At 47.8% G+C, this 10,777-nt stretch overlaps 1 protein-coding gene across 4 annotated transcripts in view; it reads left to right on the top strand.

Annotated features, from left to right (window-relative positions):
* The first annotated feature begins 1,450 nt into the window (after positions 1-1,450).
* Positions 1,451-10,777, top strand: part of STAG2 (STAG2 cohesin complex component) — a 76,609-nt gene continuing 67,282 nt past the window's right edge. For 2 of the 4 annotated variants that reach the window (XM_069868000.1, XM_069867999.1), the window contains exon 1: positions 1,451-1,582. The gene's annotated coding sequence lies outside the window, so the exon portion shown is untranslated. Of the gene's footprint in view, positions 1,583-2,857; positions 2,984-10,777 lie in introns of those variants that run through there. The other 2 variants (XM_069867997.1, XM_069867998.1) reach the window with 2 other exon arrangements.

The following is a 10,777-nucleotide window of genomic DNA, read 5'->3' as shown; positions in this document are numbered from 1 at the left end:
TGCCTCATCACTCTGAGTGAAGAAACACTTCCTTGTGTCTAGTCTAAATTGCCCCTCTCCAGTTTACAGAATCACAGAATCACTAGGTTGGAAAACACCCACTGGATCATTGAGTCCAACCATTCCTATCAGTCACTAAACCATGTCCCTCACCCAGCACCTCATCCGCCCGTGCCTTAAACACCTCCAGGGAAGGTGACTCAACCCCCTCCCTGGGCAGCCTCTGCCAGTGCCCAATGACCCTTTCCGTGAAAATTTTTTTTCTGATGTCCAGTCTGAACCTCCCCTGGCGGAGCTTGAGGCCATTCCCTCTCGTCCTGTCCCCTGTCACTCGGGAGAAGAGCCCAGCTCCCTCCTCTCCACAACCTCCTTTCAGGTAATTGTAAAGAGCAATGAGGTCTCCCCGCAGTTTGTAGCCTCCGTTTGTCTCCCCTAGTTTACAGCCATTGCTCCTAATAACCTGAAAAAATATAAACATATAGATATTACTTAGACATATATAAAATATATTTTCATATAACATATGAAATATATATGAAATATATATGAAATATATATGAAATATATTCATATAATATATATAATATAAACTATATAAATATATAAGTATTATATAAATATATAAGTATTACATAAATACATGTGACTATATATATTTTGTATATAATATATAACTATGTATTATATAAGCACATAACGTGCACTATGCATATTACACATTTATATTATGATACAGTATATATTACGTATGTATATTATAATAATTTATATTATCATATTTATAATATATATGGTCATATATATTATACATGTATAAATAACCAGAAAGAAGAAACTCCCACGAGTTACAAGAACTTATCGATGTGCTTAACCGTCTCCTAGGACGCAGTTGTCTCGGGGTCAAGCGAGAACCCGCAGAGACGGTTGGACAACCCGAAAAACAAACACCCCCCGGGGGCTCCCACGCTTCTTTGTCTAAAACCAGCAGCCACCCGCACCGCTTTCGCCAGGCGGGACGCCTTGTTTGGAAGGAGCGGCCTTGCCGGCTCCGGCTCCTCCAGGCCGAGGCCTTCTCCTCCCCTCCCCGCCCCGCAGGCCTCGCCCCCCGCCGCTCCCGCTCCTTTTACGGCCGCCCTCGCGCCTCGGTCCCCCCCCCCCCCCCCGCCCCCGCGGCCCCGCCCCGCGCACGCGCCGCGCGTTGTTTACGCCGCCCCGCGCGGCCGCCCGCCCGCGCGCTCCCCCCGGCAGGTGTCGCCCCTCGCCCAGGAGAGCGGGCGCCGCCGCTCGCCCGCCAGGTGGCGCCCGCGGCCCTCCCCTCAGCTCGGCAGCCGCCGCGCAGCGAACACCCCAAACAATCCCCCGCGCCGCCGCCAAATTAAACAACCTGCCCGCTCCCTTTCGCCCTCCCGAACCGCCCCCCCCAACACCCCCCCCCCCTCCACCACCCCCAACCCCCTCAACGACGAGGCCCGGGCGCCGGGACGGGACGGGCCTGACGGCCGGCGACCGCGTCGCGGGGCTTAAGGGAAAGGAGCTACGGGCCCGGGGCCTGCTCGCCGCCTGCGCCCGCCGCTGGGGGAAGGTAAGTTAGAAAATGGCGGCGAAGCTTCTGGAAGTTTGGCGGGGGGACTGGCGATGGCGGCGGCCGGGGCGGCGGGGCCGGGGGGGGCCGCGGAAACAAGATGGAGGCCGCGCGGGCACATCGCTCCGGCCCCTCGCGCTCCCCCCCCCCCCTCCACCTCGCTCCGCGCTTCCCCCCCCCCCGCCAGGCCTGGCGGGGGGGGGGGGGAAGCGCGGAGCGAGGTGGAGGGGGGGGGGGGAGCGCGGAGCAGCCTCGGTGCCCGCCCGCATCCGAGTTAAAATGGAGAACCAGCTCCTCCGCCCTTCTCCCGAGCCGAGCGGGGGCTGCCGGCAAGATGGAGGCTTAGGCATTGTGTGTGTGTGAGAGAGGGAGGGCAGGCAGGCCGCGCGGCGAGGGGAAGGGGTCGGTGCCCCGCGGAGGAGGGCGCTGCGCCGCGCAGCAGAAAATGGTGGGGAAGGCAGAGAGGGCAGAGCGGCCCCGCTTCCCGCCGGCAGGCAGGCAGGCAGGCGAGACCTCCCTGCGCAGGGCAGTGGGGGGGAGACTCCGAGGCGGCTCCGCCGATGGGGGGAAGCTCCCGGACGGCCCTTAACCAGGGTTCTGCCGCCCCGGTGGGGACGTGGGGATCGATTCGGTGCCTCCCGGAGAGGCTTGGCCGGCGACAGAGGGTTCCCCGCTCACGGTGGGGGACTCGGGAAACCAACCCTCTGTCTCCCCCTGCCCCAGTGGGGACGTGGGGAACCGACTGCCTATGTTCTCTTGTCCCGGTGGGGACGTGAGGACCGACCTTCGCCTCCCCCTGTCCCAGTTAGAACGAGGGGACTGACCCGCTGTCTCTCCCTGCGGGACCCCCCTGCTCCGGTGGGGACTTGGGGACCGACCCGCGCCTCCCTTGTCCCGATAAGGACGAAAGGACCGACCCTCTGCCTTCCCCCGGGAAGCTACCGAACCCCTCTGCTCCGGTGGGGACCGACCCGCTGCCCCCCCTGCCCCGGTGAGGACGAGGGGACCGACCGGCTGCCTCCCCCGGGCAGCCCCCGGCCCGGCGCCCAGCTCTGGGCAGGGCTTTGTGGGGTGAGTTTTCCTCCCCCCGGGTGCCTCGGGGGGGATCTCCCCGGCGCTGCCCGCGCACAGGAAGAGTTGTGGCAGCTTCCGTGCGCCTTTCCCTGTTTGTTTTTTGTAAGGAAGGGGCCTTTGCCAAGTTGCGCGGGGCCGCCCGGTGCCGGGAGCCGCGTGTTGCAGGAGCCCCGCCGGGCTCTCGGCGGCCCTGCTGGGGGAGGGGGCAGGGGGAGGAGGAGGAAGAAAGCTCCTCGCTGGGGGGTTTTGGCGCCACTTTTGTTTTATATAGCGCTTCTCTGCCCCCTCCTCCTCGGCACGCACTGAACTGAGCTGAACCCTGCCCAGGTAGGAAGCGAGAGCTTTCCTGGTGTTTCTCTTTTCTCGGCGCTTATTTTCTCTACACGGGGTTTAAACAACAGCGACAAACAAACAACAAGCCCCACACAGTTGTAGCCGTGGCGAGGGACCTGGAGGGGCAGGGGGCGAGGAGCAGGCCCTGGCTTTCGGGCGTCCCTGTTTTTGGGGCGTCCTGCATTTCTCCCAGGCCGTAGGGAGGGGCCTGGCGGGGCCGGGAGCGAGCGAGGAGTGGGCCCTGGCTCTGTCCCAGCCCCGGCCGTGGCGAGGGGACCCTGGCGGGGCCGGGAGCGGCGACCGGGCCCTGGCTCCGGGGCGTCCCGCTTCTATCCCGGCCGTGCGCGCCGGCCCCGCCGCCTCTCGCCGCCTGCCCGGTGCGATTCCTCGGTCCCCTAGAAGCCCGGGACCTACCGCCCCCGGCTTTTGTCCTCCGCGCGGAGCAGAGACGCTCAGCTGTTTTGTTTGGTCTTTTTTTTTGGTTTTTTTGTTTGTTTGTTTGTTTATTTCTTACGCGGCGCTCGCCGCCCGCGCCCCCCCACGGGATGCGGCGCCGGGAGTTAACGCGAAGTTTGCGTGGCCGGAGTTGCGGGGGGCGGCCGGTGCCGGGTCTCCCCTCCAGGCCGCGGTGCTCGGGGCGGCGGCGCCGGCGCGGCGCCATGGCGGGGCTCGCGTTCCCCAAGTGCGTCACGGGCGGCCCCGCGCCGGGCCCGGCCTGCTCGGGCCGCCGCCGCCCATTGGCCGCCCCGAGCGCCGGCGGCGGCGCCAAGGTCACCGCGCGGAACGGGCCCTTTACGGCTGGTTTTGTATCGTCCTGCGTGGGGGCAGGAGTTGGGCTCGGTGGTCCTCGTGGGTCCCTTCCAACTCGGGTCATTCTGTAACCGGCAACAGCCTTTCTCATGCTAAGGGGTTCCCGAGCGTAGGTCTCGCTGCTAACTCTTGGCAATTCAGCCTCCGTTTGTGATCGATGATTTTTCTTGTTGGTAATGCTTGGCCGTTTAAAACAACTTTTCCCCCTTTCTGTAGCGTCTTTTCTCTGTATCCATTGTCTATTCCTACATTATTATTCCTGCAGTGTTTATCTGGTATTGAACTCTCCAGACTTACAAAACGCCAGTGGGTAGGCTGATTGGTCATGTGCAGGTAAAAAAATACCACGAGGGATTGTGTAACTGACAGACATTCTTCTGTGGCTTTTTAGTATTACTTGCTCATTATCCCCGACTTTTAGTTTTCCAGGTAAATCTCAATGGTGGTCAGTCGCAATCGCAGAGTCACAGGTCTGTTGTGGGGTGCTCTACTGTTGGTTTTGTTTTGGTTTGGTTTTTTTTCCACTTTGTAACCATGATAACAAGGAGAAGGCAGCCACCATGCTGGTGGCGCTGGAGCTGAATGGAGTGGAATCCCCACTGCTGGTCTGAGTAATTCAGCCAAGACTGAGACAGGTCCAGAGTTATAGAAAGGAGAAAAATATGAATTAATTCCCAGATCTAACATATACCTTGGTATGCAACTGATGCGGCTAGTGTGCTACCTTAGCAAAACCAGTGGCATCTTACTGTGTTGCATATAGGTTGATTTTATGCAACCTGTGAGAGAAATCCATCAGTTTCTGTATCTGCCTTTTGTATGAAGTTAGCTGTGGTCAACTTAAGGTTGGATATTGTGTAAGCTTAAATTCAAACAAACAAAAACAGTCATGGAACTAGGGGATGGGAGAGACTTTTAATATTCCTGTGAAACTTCCTAGTGCTCAGGTATCTTCCCAGTTATGTGCTTGGGCCAGAGTTAAGTTTTTGGAGGTTTTTCATCCATTTACAGTTGCAGGAAGAGACTACTGAGTAAAGTAAATGGTCAGTGTAAAAATTTGTTAAACCTGTATTTAAGTAGGCTAGTTACATTTTATGTACAATTTTTTTCTTTTAGTCATAGAGTCTTGATGTTTTGTAACCAAAAGCTGAAATTATTGGTTTGAGTAAGTTGGCTCAAAATAATGATGCTGCGATATTCAAATATATTTTTAAAAAACTGTGTTCTGTGAAATGACAAAAAATGTGTGGGTTCGTGACTTCATAAGACATTGGGATTTAAAATGTTTTGTGCTGCTTGCTGGGTGTTCTGTTTTTAAAACAGGGGTATTCAGCAAGCTGGCCATTAGTTTAACTTGGATTCCACAAACATATCGCATTCCAGCTTTATGTGTTGAAGTCTTCAAAGGCGTAAATGTGTGGAATTAAAGAATTTTCACTTGGAAGGAGCATAAACAGAATTGTCAGTTAAATGCTCTCTTTAGTTGTTTGTTTCAGTGTGACTTATCAACAGCAACTGAATTATTTTTTTAAAAAATGTAACGCAGACAGTGTCTCCTGAATATTGCATGTTACTACAGACTCCTGTAGGAAATAGCTGTGGGCACAAACCATTGAGAGTGCGTGCTCTTGCTGATGGGAGCAACTACATTAGACTTAGTCACATTGTGAAATAATGTTAGCGCATCAGAGCATTATGAACTTTTTTTAATTAGATCACTCTTTGTCACTTATGGCTCAAATTTAGAGTGATTTGAGAGTCCTCATTTGTCATTATTTGTGGTGCTACTCTCTTGGGTGTTTTACTGCAGGCAAATATTATAGGAGAGATTAGGTTTCCTGGAGCTTATGTGCTGGCATAAATGGGTTGTTTAAGGTTTCTGTAAAACATACACTTTGCTTATGTTTACTGATTGAATCCCCAAAAGCAAATATTTCTGCTGGTTACTTAATGCCTCTTGGTTTTGTTACTGGAATGCTGTGTTTTGTCAAATGAGAACTGTGTGATCTCTGTGTAGAGTGTGACCATTTCTTTGATTAATTTAGTAACTTAGGAGAATGTTGTGAGTGTGCAGAATGGTGCTCTTGGGTTTTAGTGGTGTGATGTGTTGTGCGTGTAAGTAAGAAAACATACTGGAAAAGAATGTGTTGTAGATTTTATCTCTGTCAGCTAAATGCTAGAATTTCCAAGAGCTTCATCTGCTTCAGTAATTGTCTTGTAATAGAAAGAAGTGATTGATAGCAGCCATCAACATATCAGTTTAATATTCTTAAAAAAGCTCAGCGTGCTTTCTCAGTATCACTTAAACCTCCCCGTACTGAAAACTTCAGCTTCCTCGCGTGGGGATCATTGATGAAGAAGGGAAGAGAATGAAACGATAATTTAGTTCTTGGGAAACTGGGATAAGCAGGGAGTTGGAGTTTTAAGGTTGAAAAACAGGAGGCTTATGGAGGCATGGAAATAGCTCATTTCCTTGTGCATCAAGAACATGTACATGATGACATGTAAGCCTATTGCACTGGTTTAGATTCAATGCTATCCGGCGTTTTAGATAACTTCTGCTTTTGGAGTCCAAAGGTAAGTAAAAATGGCAGTTCTTTATGGTCCCAAAGCTCTTCTGCCACTATCCCTCCTAGTCCCACAGTTTGATCTCTTCTTCCTGCCTCCTAACTCTTCTGTCTCTTTGGCTACAGACAGAGGTGGGACTAAATGGAGCTACGTGAAGATTAAACGTCTTGGTTAAGATATTGGATTAATTCCTGCCAGGCAGGAGTTTCTAGTGTGCCAAGTCACTTGCCACAGTCAGCTGGGGTTTGGGCTCCTCCTGGAGCAGCAGCTGGTTATGCCGAGTCAGTGGTGGTTGTCTGTGGCCTCAGGTTGTGGTGCTGCAGGGGCCACCCCTGTCCCCAGGGGGTGCTGTTGGCCGGGAGGGTGCAGGCTGGGCAACAGGAGCAGTGAGTGCCGGAGACTTTTGGTAATGTTTGTGGTGTTGCAGCAGCACAGCTGAAGCTGTTGCATTAGCATTGTGGTTTTTTCTAGGAGACTGCTTTCTGGAGTAAACCGGTTAAACTCTTCCACCGCTTTGTGAGCAGAGTTCATGTTTGGAGATGAGTCTGGTGACTTCAGTTGGCTTTTGTATTAGGAAGATATCTGCTTTCCGAAAGTTGTGTATCTTTGCGATTTAAGGGTAAGCCTTTGAAATCTGATGTGACTTTTAGCTATGTCTGATATGTATTTATGAGTGGTATAGTGAAAACTTCTGTTACTGGAGTTGGAAATAAAAATCTTCTTCTAATTGTTTATTGTTTCAATTAGAATTGAAGCTTTCTCATGTTGTTGTCCATAAGTAAGAATTTGGTGAAGTGGTGAAGTTGGTTTTTTTTGGTTTTTTTTTTTTTTTAATCATCTCAGTTTGATGGTCAGGATCTAGATCAGAGCCCTACCTTGAATGGGTTGTCGTAGCCGTATTTCACAGTATCCTCTTTCACTTGTACAGTAGTAGCTCCAAGTCTTGTACTATTAAGAAAATACCAGATCTATGAGATACTGGGTAGGAAAGAAGGAAAACGAGAGATTTCTTTCATCTCTTTAACTTTTTCCCTCAGCTGATCAGATCTGAGGAGAGACCTGGCCCCCAGTTTTGGAGGTAGGGATGTGGGAAACTCCGATCCCCCAAGGTAACCCCTTGACTTCCATTTGACAGCTCTTTTTTAGCCTTTACCAGGGACATAGTCGAGTGGAGGAACCCAGGCATAGTCTGGTTTTGAACTTTTTCATCCCAGTTTGAGTGAGAAATAAAGGGCACGTAGGACTGCATTTGTATGCAGTTCTCTCTTACTGTGACTTCAGAGGGAAATTAAGTTAGCTGTCATCCAACTTCTTTATCCGAGTACACACTTTATGTTCAGGTATGTACTTTATTGATGTCTGTTATGTACGTTTTTTGATTGTGTAACTGTGTAACCTGTAACTTCCCCCTCCGGAGGGCTTATTTTTGAAGAAGCATATAATCAGAAGAGTGAGTAGATGTGAGAAGATTGGCATATATTGGGAGGTAGATTGTGATCTGTGATTGCAAAGTTAACCATGATGCTTGCCCAAAAGCAACTATCTAGAGTTGAGTGTCTGTGTTGTTTGGGGCTTTTTTTTTCTTTTTTTTTTTTTTGGTAGATGAATGTTGATTTTTTTTATGGCTCTGAATCTGTTGGTTTATTAGTTCTGCCCTTGCACAACCTTTTATGCATTTTACCTTTTTATGCTTTTATTTCAGCAAAGGTGAGTTGTTGGATTAGAGTGAGGAACTGCATGTGAGACGAAGTCAGTGGGACAGTATTTGTTTTCCACAGCAGTTTTTTTGTTAGTACTTCTGTGCAGCTCCTAGAGCAAAAAGTAATTTTGCATTTGTTCCCATTGTTTTAGGGTTCATAGGGCAAGCCCATGACTTCTGCTTATACTTCGAAATTGGTTTCAGGTGGTGCATGCTGCTGTGTAATACTTATGGCTGCAGTGGTCTTGATTGATAAGTAGTGTAGCTGGAGTCCAAACTTCAGGGTGTTCTATTAGCAGAGTCATGAAAATAAATTGACATTTCAGAAAACACAAAATGTTTCTGAAACTACATGCCATTTAAAAAAGAAACAACAGACTGTAGGAATGTGTGCTTTGTTTAGTTGAGATTGCATTCCAAAATTAGCTTTGAGTTGCTGTCCAGGTTTGGTGAAATGATGCTCAACTTCTGGCTGGTGAGCTTTGGGAGATCTGCAGGACAACTGACCTAACCTGCAGGCTTCCCCTGCATTCCTCTCTTCCCCAGTTGTTCCCTGCCTCCACTGAGTGACAGGCGTCATTTACTGTACATGCTTCTCAGTGTGATGCTTCCTGAGGAGATGTGATGTAGTGCATGTCACATACAAAAAGGGCCTAATTGCATTTCTTTTTCTATGGCTTGATACATGTGGCCTGCTTAGAAGGAGATGGATATTTTTGATATGGAGGTTATGTTGTAGTTCTTGGTTATGGCTGATATTTTTTTTTTTTTTTACTTAAGGTAGGATTTCATCCTAAGTTTTATGAAATAATATTTTCCTCACGGTATCTCATCTGGGGGAAAAAAACATCAACTTTTACTTAATTTGCAAAAAAATTAACCTGTTCAAGATATGGCGTTTCTGTCTTTCATGCAATTACCTGTTGTTAATTTAGGTAAAATTCCCAGTTCGTCCCTTAAGATGGTCCAGCTCTGGAAATTGGGAACATGTCAAACCTTAATAAGCAGATAATATACAAGTAATGTAAATGGCTGATTTTATTTGCCAGAGTGTAATCTTGAAGCAGGGAGTGTTCAGTATTGGGAGATTTTGTGTAGAGTAGGGGTGTGAATATTGAAGATGCGATATTTTTTATGTTACTTTTATTATTGTACTGTGGGCAATGGAAAATACAGATAACTGAAGTTACTAAAAAACCCAGTGCAAATCATAAAAGATAGTAACACAGTGTTGTAATTCACGTAGCATGCATTTGAGGTGTCACTTTTAATTTGAAGGTGATTTTATATGACATGAGTCCTAGAATAAGATTTTTTTTTTTATAGTTGTGGATATAGTTTCTGACTAATTTAATTTGGTTAATAAGCGGTGCATCCTGACCACTGGCAATATTTTTCATTTCAATTCTGATCTTCTTGGAAACAGAGACTTGATTAATTATGTTGTTTTTTTCAAGGGAGAAGACTGGAAACTTGATAGTGACTTTTTTCAAAACAATAATCACTGGTGGCTGCAGTCAACATATGGCAGTGCTATGTTTGTGGCAGGAAAATAGGAATTAAAATTTACGTGGACTATTGTATCATGGTTTAGGATAAAGAATACAATTTAAATGTAATTGAAAAGGAAGAACTGTAGTATTAATAATTTAAGATCCATGACATAAGTATTTTTCAGATTTTATTGTTCTAATGGTCTTTTGGGATGGGAATGATATCCTTATAGGAAAGTTCCAGTTTGGAGTGCTTCTATGTACTCTGGGGGTTTTTTTGATCATTGCCTTATGTGTCTATTTGAAAACTATATCCAAAGTACTTGCTTTGAACTCCACATAAAATTTACGTTTGCTTTATGAATGGGCAGTTGCTTCCCAGAAGTGGTGCCGCAATGAGAAAATTGTGTTCTGTGTCACAGGATCGTATCGGGGGAGAAGGCCCTCTGGAGGTCTGGTCCAGCCTCCTCCTTACAGCTTGTCCAGTTAGACCAGGTTACTCAGGAGTTTGTCCAGTCAAGTTTTATGTATCTCAGTATGGCGTTCCTACAACCTCTCTGGCAACTTGGTATGATCTTTTTATTGGAAGGTTTTGTTTTTTTTTTTTTTATTTTGGGTACTGAAGTCATCTTAAATCCCTACGAAGATTCATGCCCTTCCAGCCCCAGGTATATGATTGGAACGTATTCTTGATGATAGATGCCTGGGAAGCTAATGACCTGGTTTGGAGCTGATTGTGATTTTTATTGGGAATTATTGAAGAGAGAGAAGTGAATGGCTGCAGAATTTTTTTTTTTTTGGTGCCTTCTTTCCTCTCTCCTCTGGTCGGGTTTGCTGTGTTTGTTCTCCTGTTGTCCATGTTAAAGCTTCATTACTGAGTCTATGACAAGGGCTTGTAAATAAAACTTCTTTCCTGAGCATTTACCTGTTTGCTTAAGTGTCATCCATGCACCGATCAAAATGATTGTTCTCACAGTTTTCATATTTAAGCGGTGATATTTTTATTCCTTCTCATAAGTATTTTTTCTAGAAATCTACAGTTCAGTTGAAACTATGGTAACCAGAAAGGAAAGCTGCACAGTTATCTATCGCATCTCTGGTATAGCTCTGTCATTACTTGCCTGGTAAACAGTTGGCCAAAAAAAAGGTGAAACTGGCTCTTGCATATTGATTTACCAAATGTAGAAATGGTTTGTTAAGGCAGGTACTTAAATGATT

The sequence above is a fragment of the Phaenicophaeus curvirostris genome, chromosome 13 (assembly GCF_032191515.1).
Source record: "Phaenicophaeus curvirostris isolate KB17595 chromosome 13, BPBGC_Pcur_1.0, whole genome shotgun sequence".
NCBI classification, from domain to species: Eukaryota; Metazoa; Chordata; class Aves; order Cuculiformes; family Cuculidae; genus Phaenicophaeus; species Phaenicophaeus curvirostris.
Note: the sequence above shows the minus strand (reverse complement) of the source record. Positions and strands in the feature narration are given on the sequence as shown.